Source organism: Thalassophryne amazonica, chromosome 10 (genome assembly GCF_902500255.1).
Source record: "Thalassophryne amazonica chromosome 10, fThaAma1.1, whole genome shotgun sequence".
NCBI classification, from domain to species: domain Eukaryota; kingdom Metazoa; phylum Chordata; class Actinopteri; order Batrachoidiformes; family Batrachoididae; genus Thalassophryne; species Thalassophryne amazonica.
The window spans coordinates 83,469,928-83,482,898 of record NC_047112.1 but is presented as its reverse complement, the minus strand read 5'-3'; the positions used below and the strand labels follow the sequence as shown (position 1 = coordinate 83,482,898).

General features: G+C 38.1%; 1 protein-coding gene and 1 long non-coding RNA gene across 2 annotated transcripts in view; both read left to right on the top strand.

The window, feature by feature from the left end:
• The window catches only part of LOC117518147 (interleukin-12 receptor subunit beta-2-like), a 97,479-nt gene that overhangs the window by 23,505 nt on the left and 61,003 nt on the right, over positions 1 to 12,971 (top strand).
• On the top strand, positions 6,013 to 6,292 carry LOC117519070. The gene is made up of 2 exons (XR_004563162.1): positions 6,013 to 6,069; positions 6,101 to 6,292. It is a non-coding gene; the product is annotated as an uncharacterized LOC117519070 (long non-coding RNA).

Here is a 12,971-nt window from a genome sequence, read left to right as displayed (position 1 = left end):
GGACTACAATTTAGGACCAACTCTCTGCCCCAGACCTTACCACCTCTGTGCCACGCTGCGCTAAAATAACACAGCAAAATCCCCAGTGTTAAATCAACCCTGAAAAGTGTCTACAGTAAAGTTCATCTAAACCGTCATATAAACCGGATATTTGCACTCACCGGACAAAGGCAAAAGTCCCAATGTTTTTGCAAGGTTTTCCATGTAATAAACACTGTATATAACAGATTTTGTATAACAAATTTTTGCTCACATTGGACAAAACATCCTGTCCGATTGCAATGCATTTTTATTAAAAACTCCTTGCATATACCGGATAGAGCAGTTTGGATGTGCCCAGTGACAGAGGTACGAAATGAAGTTCAGCCCTGGCACTCAATTCGAGGAAAGTGGGTTCCGTATTTCCTTGATTAAAACACCAGCTGTTTATTTTTTTTAAACCGTGCTCAGACCTGACACCTAAACGAGACAGGGCGTAATTCAAGGTCGGTGATTATTAACAAAATGCTGCTTGTTGCCTGCACTGTAACAGGGTGTCAAGTTTCACACATATCCATGGGGCAACAAAACAAACCACTTTAGATCAGAGCCCTCTGCATGGCTATGAGCCCTCCCCGGAGCCTGACATGCACCTGCTAAACGACTGAGAACGCAAAGGGCTTTGATTTGTCACTTTTCACTCCATCTCCCGTTATTTTTTAAAAGTTTTTGCAATGTGCCTGCTGATTACATTTCGATCATGGATCAAATACGTTTGGCAGAAAAGTCTGCAAATATGACCAACTTTACAACACAGAGTCAGAAAAAGACGCTCCTATGACCTGCAATTCATGGAGGAAAGTTGTACATACTGGTATAGTTTGTTTGTAGGATGATGATTGTATAAAGAAGTGGAGCTCGTTGAGGGATAAATTGATCCAGAAAAGAACAGCTGTCCCTGCGGCATATTGCATTAAGACACAACAGAGAACTTTAAAAGGGTCACACACAAGTCAGTGTCATTGTATGGCCACAGAGTTACGGAGTTGTAGAAGCATAAATCAGGCTTTAGGATTTTAAGGTACCACTTCACAGCAGACTTAGAAAAAAAGTGACTCAAACAATGTAATCTTCTTAATACACATAATGTCTGGAGCTTATTTAACGCAGGAGTTTATTTTTTTCAGATGGAGGTTTTGATCCGGCCATTAAATGAGGCAGGTCCCTATTCAAGGTCAGGGATTTTATCATAGAAATTCGTCAGACTAATTGGTGCTGGGGATTCCCTGTAGATCATTCGGCGTATCCTGAGTGTAACTAATCCATTACATACATATAGCGGACTTTGTCTGTTTTATACATATAGTGGATTTTGATTATAATGGACAAAATTCTCCGGTCCACCTGAATCCATTATATGTGAGTTTTATTGTAGTTCAACCCTCTTCACTACAGTTTAAATGTCATCCGCTGGTCATACAACCCCCAATTCCAATGAAGTTGGGACGTTGTGGAAAATGTAAATAAAAACAGAATACAATGATTTGCAAATCCTCTTCAACCTATATTCAATTGAATACACCACAAAGACAAGATATTTAATGTTCAAACTGATAAACGTTATTGTTTTTGTGCAAATATTTGCTCATTTTGAAATGGATGCCTGCAACATGTTTCAAAAAAGCTGGGACAGTGGTATATTTACCGCTGTGCAGGCTTGGGGAGTAACAGAATACATGTAACGGCGTTACATAATTAGAATACAAAAAAAAGGTAACTGTATTCCGCTACAGTTACAGAAAAAAAGACATTCAGATTACAGGTATATTTAGTAAAAATGGGGATTACTTCGCAGGATTACAATTTGAATGCATTTTATGATATTATCTGTATATAATATTTTTTTTTCTTTGAAACGAAAACGTCCCTTCATGGACAGCAACATGACGTCTCCTAACTGGGCAAAATATTGATGAAGTACCCGGATGTTAATGCATTTTCAATGGAGATTCGCGACTGAAAACACTCAGAAAAATGCTTGCAAAATACGTGTTAAAATGCCATTTTGACCTGGATAATGGGCCAGTAAAATTAAATGACATTAAATTATGTCAGGAAAGTATTAAACTTACTCTGACACACACACATTCCCAAATATTAGTGTTGAAAGTTACACGGATCTGCGCTGTTCAAGCTGCTGAGCTGAGGCCTCCTGCTGCAGCAGCAGTGTTCAACACAGCGCGGCTCCTAAAACCATTACAATACATTTATATATATATTATATTTTTACACAAGTATCCTTTATTGACTGAGTTTCATTCATGACGTCAGTGGTGTGTGTACACATCTCTATGTGTGGGTGTGACTGTGAGCGGCACAGCGCGGGTCATTAAAATCTCATTATTTTAAGGTGCAAATTAAAAAAAAATCCCCAGTCTTGTCGAACAATTTTCATCACTAACGACAAGTATTTTAACTAGACATTGGTCTAACAGTGGAAAATATCAACTAGACATAAGTGAAGAGTTAATGGTCCGTGTCATCAGGCGACACAGGTACGGCAGGAAACATACAGCTGTTTATCATCCAAATATCACGGACAAAGTGACAAGAATAACCAAAACCACTTACTTATGGAAGGAAATATTGTCTCTCTTGTTCCTCCGTTTGTGGCTTTGCCAACATGCGCAGCTTTCCGGCATATTCCACCTGTTTCTTGAACTTCTATGCAAGCAAGTCACTAACTTGCCCGGAATTAAAATGGCGACCACGCCTCCTTACTGACAGTATTTACTTAATGGTTTTCATTATGCTTTTGTTCTTATTTTCTGTGCTAGGACCAATTTTATTCACTTTATACATGCTTCCCTTAGGCAGTATTATTAGACAGCATTGCTTAAATTTTCATTGTTACACAGATGATACCCAGCTTTATCTATCCATGAAGCCAGAGGACACACACCAATTAGCTAAACTGCAGGATTGTCTTACAGACATAAAGACATGGATGACCTCTAATTTCCTGCTTTTAAACTCAGATAAAACTGAAGTTATTGTACTTGGCCCCACAAATCTTAGAAACATGGTGTCTAACCAGATCCTTACTCTGGATGGCATTACCCTGACCTCTAATAATACTGTGAAAAATCTTGGAGTAATTTTTGATCAGGATATGTCATTCAATGCGCATATTAAACAAATATGTAGGACTGCTTTTTTGCATTTGCGCAATATCTCTAAAATAAGAAAGGTCTTGTCTCAGAGTGATGCTGAAAAACTAATTCATGCATTTATTTCCTCTAGGCTGGACTATTGTAATTCATTATTATCAGGCTGTCCTAAAAGTTCCCTGAAAAGCCTTCAGTTAATTCAAAATGCTGCAGCTAGAGTACTGACGGGGACTAGAAGGAGAGAGCATATTTCACCCATATTGGCCTCTCTTCATTGGCTCCCTGTTAATTCTAGAATAGAATTTAAAATTCTTCTTCTTACTTATAAGGTTTTGAATAATCAGGTCCCATCTTATCTTAGGGACCTCATTATACCATATCACCCCAATAGAGCGCTTCGCTCTCAGACTGCAGGCTTACTTGTAGTTCCTAGGGTTTTTAGGAGTAGAATGGGAGGCAGAGCCTTCAGCTTTCAGGCTCCTCTCCTGTGGAACCAGCTCCCAATTCGGATCAGGGAGACAGACACCCTCTCTACTTTTAAGATTAGGCTTAAAACTTTCCTTTTTGCTAAAGCTTATAGTTAGGGCTGGATCAGGTGACCCTGAACCATCCCTTAGTTATGCTGCTATAGACTTAGACTGCTGGGGGGTTCCCATGATGCACTGAGTGTTTCTTTCTTTTTTTGCTCTGTATGCACCACTCTGCATTTAATCATTAGTGATTGATCTCTGCTCCCCTCCACAGCATGTCTTTTTCCTGGTTCTCTCCCTCAGCCCCAACCAGTCCCAGCAGAAGACTGCCCCTCCCTGAGCCTGGTTCTGCTGGAGGTTTCTTCCTGTTAAAAGGGAGTTTTTCCATCCCACTGTCTCCAAGTGCTTGCTCACAGGGGGTCGTTTTGACCATTGGGGTTTTTCCGTAATTATTGTATGGCTTTGCCTTACAATATAAAGCGCCTTGGGGCAACTGTTTGTTGTGATTTGGCGCTATATAAATAAAATTGATTTGATTTGATTTATTTTGAAAGTTCAATAAGTGGACTGATATGTTAAACATGGTGCGAATTTACTGAACAAGTAGTAGACATTTTTTTGTTTTGTATATTGTTCTGCAAGCCACTTTTAATTACAAATTCATCCGCACACACCTGAGTTTTCATTATCCTTCATTTGTTTGGCATTTTTTGTTGAAAATTTAGCAGGTGAACACTGGGTGTGTTTAAAACAATATTGTGGGTGCTCTTAATTCATAATGTGAAGTAAAACAGAGCATGCCATGTAAAAGAAACAGTTTTATTTTTGCTTAATAAACTGTACTATGTGGTACAGACTATTTATATTTAGTTTCTTTTGTCTGTATTAGCATATTTGATATTGGAATAATCCAGAAGTAATTGAAAGTAATCAAATTACATTACTTTAATATTATGGTACTTGGATTACGTTACTGATTACATTTTTCAACAGGTAACTAGTAACTGTATCGGAATACATTTTTAAAGTAACCCTCCCAACCCTGCCACTGTGTTGCATCACCTTTCCTTCAAACAACACTCAATAAGTGTTTGGGAACTCAGGACACTAATTGTTGAAGCTTTGGAGGTGGAATTCTTTCCCATTCTTGCTTGATGTACGACTTCAGTTGTTCAACAGTCCGGAGTCTCCGTTGTCGTATTTTGTGCTTAATAATGTGCCACACATTTTCAATGGGCGTCAGGTCTGGACTGCAGGCAGGCCAGTCTAGTACCTGCACTCTTTTACTAGGAAGCCACGCTGTTGTAACACATGCAGAATGTGGCTTGGCATTGTCTTGCTGAAATAAGCAGGGACGTCCCTGAAAAAGATGTTGCTTGGATGGCAGCATGTGTTGCTCCAAAACCTGGATGTACCTTTCAGCATTGATGGTGCCATCACAGATGTGTAAGTTGCCCATTCCATGGGCACGAACACACCCCCATACCATCACAGATGCTGGCTTTTGAACTTTGCACTGGTAACAATCTGGATGGTCTTTTTCCTCTTTTGTCTGGAGGACACAACGTCCATGATTTCCAAAAACAATTTGAAACGTGGACTCTTCAGACCACAGCACACTTTTCCACTTTGCATCTGTCCATTTCAAATGAGCTCGGGCCCAGAGAAGGCGGCTGTGTTTCTGGATGTTGTTGATGTGTGGCTTTTGCTTTGTATGGTAGAGTTTTAACTTGCACTTGTAGATGTAGCGACAAACTGTGTTAACTGACAATGGTTTTCTGAAGTGTTCCTGAGCCCACACAGCAAGATCCTTTACACAATGATGTTGGTTTTTAATGCAGTGCCGCCTAAGGGATCGAAGGCATTCAATGTTGGTTTTCGGCCTTGCCGTTTACGTGTAGAAAGTTCTCCAGACTCTCTGAATCTTCTGATTATATTATGGACTGTAGATGATGGAATCCCTAAACTCCTTGCAACTGAACATTGAGAAGCATTGCTCTTAAGCTGTTGGACTATTTTTTCATGCAGTTCTTCACAAAGTGGTGATCCTCACCCCATCTTTGCTTGTGAATGGCTGAACCTTTTGAGGATGCTCCTTTTATACCCAATCATGACACTCACGTGTGTCCAATTAGGTGTCCTTGGAACATTCATCAACTTTCCCAGTCTTTTGTTGTCCCGTCCCAACTTTTTTGAAATGTGTTGCAGGCATCCATTTCAAAATGAGCACAAAGATTTGCACAAAAACAACAAAGTTTATCAGTTTGAACATTAAATATCTTGTCTTTGTGGTGTACTCAATTGAATATAGATTGAAGAGGATTTGCAAATCATTGTATTCTGTTTTGATTTACATTTTACACAATGTCCCAACTTCATTGGAATTGGGGTTGTACTCTGTGTGTTCATGCATGTGTCAGTTACATTTTCTTGTGCACATGATACTGTAAGTTGAGCAATATTTGTTTGAATTTGAACTAGATATCCTAAATGAAATTTGTCTTGGCAATGTTTTGATATGGCCATAGCAGTAAGAGCTTTTGAGGGGCTCAGCATTTCTTGACATGTCAGCCAAAAATAATACTGCTGTATATTTGGTCCAGTAATGTCTGGTTTCTGAGCTAAAATCAGGCAACTTAAGCATATGAAGGTAGTACATTATTACTTGTTCTTTCTATGAATGAAGAAAACCATGTTAAACAAATAAATGCATTTAAAAAAAAGTCAGCATGATCACATATGTTGGTTCATCTGGGACCAGCGTGTGTGTGTGTTGTTGTTTTTATAAGTTGGATTGAAAGCAGTGACAAATTTGAATTTTTGTCCAAATTCATGTGTTGAGATCCCTACCCCTAACCTGGATATACAGGCTGATTCTTTATTTGGGGCAGAGATGATTTTCCCTGGCAGAGGTATTCAAATGTTAAACTACAAATTACCAGTGGGGGATTCTCTGTGCATGAGTGTGCCTTTTAAGAATTTGCAATGTCTTCACTTAACAAACCTTGTAATTTACGTTTTTGCACTATAAATATTGTCTGCTCTTTGTAAATGTAATAAAATCTTTCAAACATCATGTTTTTTTGAAGTATGTAAAATCGATCTCGAGTCTAATCCTCCTCCCACTGTACAATGAAGAACTTAGCCTTGTAAAATGTCACTTGTATATGAAAAATGGGACTGATATTTAGGTAAGTCTTCTCATTCATAACGTTCATTTTGTGTGGTCCCACTGCAGTTTCATTACCATTAATCTCATTATTTGTCATCAGGGGTTTTCTTAAAATCACTTATGAACTCTGCTGTCTTCAGAATTTAGTTTTCAGTCAATCTGACATTTTGGTAAGTTCATGTTTATGTATTTATTAATATTGGTGCTTGATTGCAAGAGAAAAACCAAAATTTTTGCCTTCACATGTGCAGTACAAGGTGGAAGTTTTGTTCTCAAATTCAGCTGTTATCATTTCATACGGTGCCACGGCAGTTGTGAAAGTCAGAAACCTCAAGCTTGAGGTCTCTTTGTAGAATGAAAATGTGTCACACTCAACTTCATTTTTTCCCCCCTTCTAATGTTTTGAGGTTCAAAATGGAAAATAAGTAGCTCAAGGAAATTACAAAATCTGGGGTAGTTTGACTCATTGTCTCTGTCTCCTTCAGCCTTTGTTACTGTTTTATTTTATTTATTTATTTATTTTTGTACTGTTAGAATAAATGTGGATTGCAATGAAATTTTATACTTTTCTGGGTTCACCATAGTCTTGCTGAGTGAATTTTAAGATGTTTTGCCATATGATTGAATTTTGTGTGTGTTCATTAACTAGCAAGTGCAACTCATCTCAACTTACTGTAAAACGAAAAACATGTTATCAGCAAAGGGACTGTGCTTGTGAAGCTGTGGGCAGCATCACTTTCAAAGTCAAAATGGACGATGACACACAGTGCGTCACCTAATCAGTTAATAATCTGCTAAAAGCAGCATGTTTATTGAGATCGTGTTCAGCACATTGATGGTTAAAGTCAACTGAGTCTTTGCTGTGGTAAAGAAAAACTGCCTTCTGAAGTAGGGCAGCAAGTCCTCAAACAAATGTTCATAGTGTCTGCTTTTGCTACAACACCACCAAAGTAGGTCGTTGGCCTCTTTGCAAAGTTTCACATGCATGAAAAGGATGACTTTAATCAGATGGATCTCACATGGGGACGCTTTTGAGGAGAATATTTTGAGAAAAGACATTACAACGCAGCGCAAATGACTAAATTCTGGTGAGCTTTACTTTAACATCCTTACAAACTCAGTTTATAATGTCTGACAGAGAAGAAATTATGAAATTGTGACCTCATTTGAAGATGTTTTATCAAGAAATAATCACATATTGTGCAGGACTTGTTCATCCAAATGTGAAGAAGAAGCCACAGAATTGTCTGTTTTACATGGTGCATGTGGCACAGATGGTATACCAGGAGCTGCCTGTGCATCTATAAACTTTATCTGATAAAACCTGAAAAGGGCGAGACTGTGTACACAGTGTCTCCTCTTCATGTCAGCCGGAATGTCTCCTCTAAACACAGCTGAGGTAAGTTCACTTAATTCAAGAAGTGGGTCCTTAACAGATAGATTTGCTGATGTCTAATGGGTCATTTTTGTTTGCAGCTGCTGCCTGAAGCCCCACGTTCTGTTTTTGATGAACAAAGATGAGCTGAGATGAATCTTCTCGCATTCTTTTGGAGATGTGTAATCATATTTCTCCTCAATTTCTCCATGAAATGTAAGTTGAACTTCGCTGTAGCAACAGCACAGGTATATCTACAGCTGTTTGACTGTCATAGCCAGCACAGTTTTCCTCGAACGCGGGTCAGTCTTCTTCCAAGAGAACCTGTATGGCATCTTGGCATCTGTTGATTAGTTGGTTCTTTGTTTGTGAAAAGTGATGAACACTGTTTTTCTTCAAACCTTTCATTTACAAATGATTTCCAAATAAGATGACAATGTGGAATGATATTAAAAATGTGGAGAAACTGAAATCTTTTTGGGAAATAATGACATCAGTGCCAGCACAGGTGGACAAAAGTACACATTTTGTACTTATCCCACAGAAATTGCAATTTATGGTACAAATCAACCCCGGCAAGTTTTGCACACTAGATTTTTGATTATATGCTGATGTCATGAGTCTGTCAACATATAATATCAAGTTTAAGGCATTCCTATTCAAAAATCATATGTAAAGTGTTTAATTTAATTTCATTTATTTCATTAATATAGCACCAAATCACAGAAAAGCTGCCTCAAGGTGCTTCACACAAGTAAAGTCTAACCTTACCAACTCCCAGAGCAAGCACACAAGCAACAGTGGTAAGGAAAAACTCCCTCTGATCATTTTAAGGAAGAAACCTCAAGCAGTCCAGACTCAAAGGGGTGACCCACTGCTTCAGTCATACTAATAAAAAACATTTTTAACAATACAGAGGAACATTAAAATTTTGGTGTTTACATAGTGTCTCTTTCTATGTAATTAAAGTAATTAATTACCAAGTTACAAAACATATTTTAAAAAATCCTCTTTTCTTTGTAAGTTTGCTGCCTGTATGACAACACAAAGCAAGGTGCCTACGATCACTCACTAATAAAGTGATTATATAATTTTATTAATCACAACTTGATTTTTTTATAAATTGCAAGGGCCCCAATTGTTTTTTAATGTGAAAAGAGGTCACACATTTTATTAATTTATCATTTGTAGTAAATATTTAAAAAGTCATTTTTCAATATTTTTGCAGGTTTTATGGAGATTAATGTGTTTTAGACTTCTATACAATATTATATTTGCCTTAATTCGACATTGTTCAATAAAATATACTGTTTGACAGACTGGAGAAATGGTTGGGACTCTGGCACTGTGTTAAATTAGGTCAAAGTTTACTTAAAAATAAGGATTACTTTGTCTCAGTTGTAAATATGAATCAGAGCAAGCAAATATCACATGCGGAGTTCCTCATGGGTCTATTGTCAGGCTGCTTATTCAATATCTACAAACTCCCTCTGGCTCATCAACTTATAGAATACTCCAACATCCCTGACTGTACCTATACAGATGACAGACATGTTTATATTACAGCTTCAGCACATGGCTTCAGTACCTTATAGTTACTTATTACTTATTTTATTCAACAAATCAGAGCGTGGATGTACAGTACCAGCTAAATAAAAAAAAGACAGAAATAGTTGTTTTTGTTTAAAAAAAAAAGATGAAAGACTGCCAATATTGACTCCCAGACACTAACAACTACTAGGGAAGTCAGAAAACTTGGTTTAGTTATGGACTCAGAACTGAATTTAAAAAAAAAAAAATCATATAAAAACTATTAATAAATCATCCAGTTACCACTTGAAAAACATATCAATAATAAAAGGACTACTGTCCAAACAGCAACAAAAAATAAAATAAAAACTAAAATTGTTCATACATGTATTTTCATTAAACTAGATTCTTGCAGTGGTATCTTCACAGGTCTGTGCAAAAAATCAATTATGTAGCCGCAGGTTGTCCAGAATTCTGCTGCCAGAGTACTCATGAACATTAAAAATGGACCAACAATACAACCATACAACAATACAAAATCCTTTTTCTTGTCTACAAACCACTGATTGGTCAAAGGCTAAATACATATTGTTTTATGAGGTATCCAAACCCCTCAGATCATGGTGGACAGGTTTACACAGTGTTCCCAGGATTAAGAATAGAAAGAGGCTGAGGTGGCATTTAGTTTCTATGCTCCTCACATGTGGAACAAGCCCCCCAAATACCTGAGGTCTGCCATGAACATCACTTTGAGCAGATGGGATGAGCTCCTCAGTGAAACCACCTGGTGGAGTCAGCAGTTGCAAAGAAAACCAGCACCCTCTTAGCCTTTCTAGAATGTCTTTGGACACCACTGTTCTAGAGGATGACATGGACAATGACAATGATCTAGAACCCTGGTCACAAAAATAAATTCTTGCATGGACTTTGAGAACTGATTTAGGGTAATTTGGGGGTGCTGAATCCAAATCTGAGCTCAGATTTCCTCTATCACATCCAACCCAGTCTCAGTCTTTTTTCGCGCTACATCACAAAATGAGTCACATTTTCGTGACTGGGTTTTTAACCTTACTATTACTAACCCTACCCGTTTCCCTAACCCTAAGCATAACCCCCTAGACTCCCTCCCCCGCATCACTTTTCATTTCGTGCACCAGTCATGGAATTTATTCAAATAAATTTGTGCTCCCTTAGGAAAATTTGGCACTTTTCGTGACAATATCATGAACCAATAGATTTATGTATATTTTGCGATGCTGAATCATGGCATGCTGTGAGATATGTTGATCACATCATTTTTTCTGCTGTCTGCATGGTCTGTATTGATGGACTACGCAAAAGTTGCTCATTCACTCACGAGTTTGACGCCACTAATCACACACAAAAGCAGCTTCAAAGCATAGTTTTTAAACCAGATTTGCGGAATGTTAACAAGAGTCAGAATATCATTTATGGTGCCGAAGAGGTGTACAAGACGGCAGCTTTTGCTTCAATGCTTGATACGAGAAATATGTTTTCATATCTCAAAAATGTGATGTGATTGGCAAAAACAAACACCAGATTTGGATTCAGCAATGGTGGGCACAGCTAATCAAAAAGTTAGCTTCACTAACCATTAATCTGATAATTGAAAAGTTATCTTTTATGACGCTAAACTGATAAACTGCTAAAAAATGTATCTTTATTACAGTTAACTGATAACTTTTATTCGGACATGGCCACATCAGATTACACTGTCAGCTTCTGATAAAAGTTTCACTTTCACTTTTCACTGCGAAGTAAATTCAAGGATCACACACACATAAGAATGCATGAAAAATGAATGAATTAAAAAAATAAAAACCACAAACACTGTCACCATCTTTCAAACGCAGTAAAACACAGTATAAGAAGTCACAGTTTATCTTGGTATTAGATACACCATCATTTAGGAACTAAAAAGCTGCTGCTTTTTTCACATGCTTTGAACCCTGCGGCTTAAACAACCGAAATGCATCCATTAATGCATTGATTGGTAGTAAAATACACGGAGTAAATATAAATTCTAACCTGTTAGTTTCAGTGTGATTCATCTGAATAAATAATCCACATAAAGCATCCTTTTTTTAAAAAAAATCCAAAAGTGTCTAAACGTGAAGAAAAGTCCCTCTGTACACACAGCTGTGCTGTGAGAGCTCCTCTCCCCCACCGAGTCGATTAAATTACAGCCACAAAGAAATAAAATAATGTTAAAAGTGGTCCGTCTTATTTTTGTGTTGAGCGGACTCACTCAGTGAAAGTGAACCTGAACACTACCTGAACACTACCTGTACACTACCCACAATGCTCCCTGCATCGACAGGCCAATCACGTTTTTCGCTTAATGATGACATCATCAGCAAGCGACCGGCGGCCAGTCTGCTACAAACACACAACAGATGGACTAAAATGTTTGATTTTAGGGTTTACAAAATTTTTTGACCGTTAAACTCACTTTACCAGCAAAAAAAAAAAAAAAAGAAAAAGAAAAATGTTATCGGACTGAAAGTTATCCGAACTAAATTTATCAGAAGATAGTAGGCCCGATGATGGTTTTAAAACTTATCTGAGAAGCTAATCCGCTAGCAAAAACATTAGCTTCAATAATTATACGAGGTCTGTGAGAAAAGTAACGGACCTTTTTATTTTTTTCAAAAACTATATGGATTTGAATCACGTGTGATTACATCAGACATGCTTGAACCCTCGTGGGCATGCGAGAGTTTTTTCACGCCTGTCGGTTGCGTCATTCGCCTGTGGGCAGTCTTTGAGTGAGGAGTGGCCCACCCTCTCGTCGATTTTTTCATTGTTTAGGAATGGCTCAGAGACTGCTGCTTTGTTTGATAAAATTTTTTTCAAAACCTGTAAGGCACAACTGAGTGCACACCATTCGATAAATTCAGCTGGTTTTCGGTGAAAGATTTAACGGCTGATGAGAGATTTTGGAGTTTTACTGTCGCCGTAAGGACGGCCCAAGGCGCCTGACGGCGATCTGCGCTCCGAGGCGTCGTCGTCTCGCTGTTTCAAGCTGAAAACTTCCTAATTTCAGGCTCTGTGGACCCAAGACGTCGTGAGATAACAGAGAACTTTCAGAAGAATTTGGGATCAGGAGTTTATCCAGACATTCCACTGTTAAAGGAGATTTTGTAATGAAAGAACGTGCGGGCAGATTCGCATGTCGGGCCAGACCTGACCGCTGGGGGTCGCCACAGGAAAAACACCTCCGTTGGAAACCTTAACAGACAAGTTGGAACATG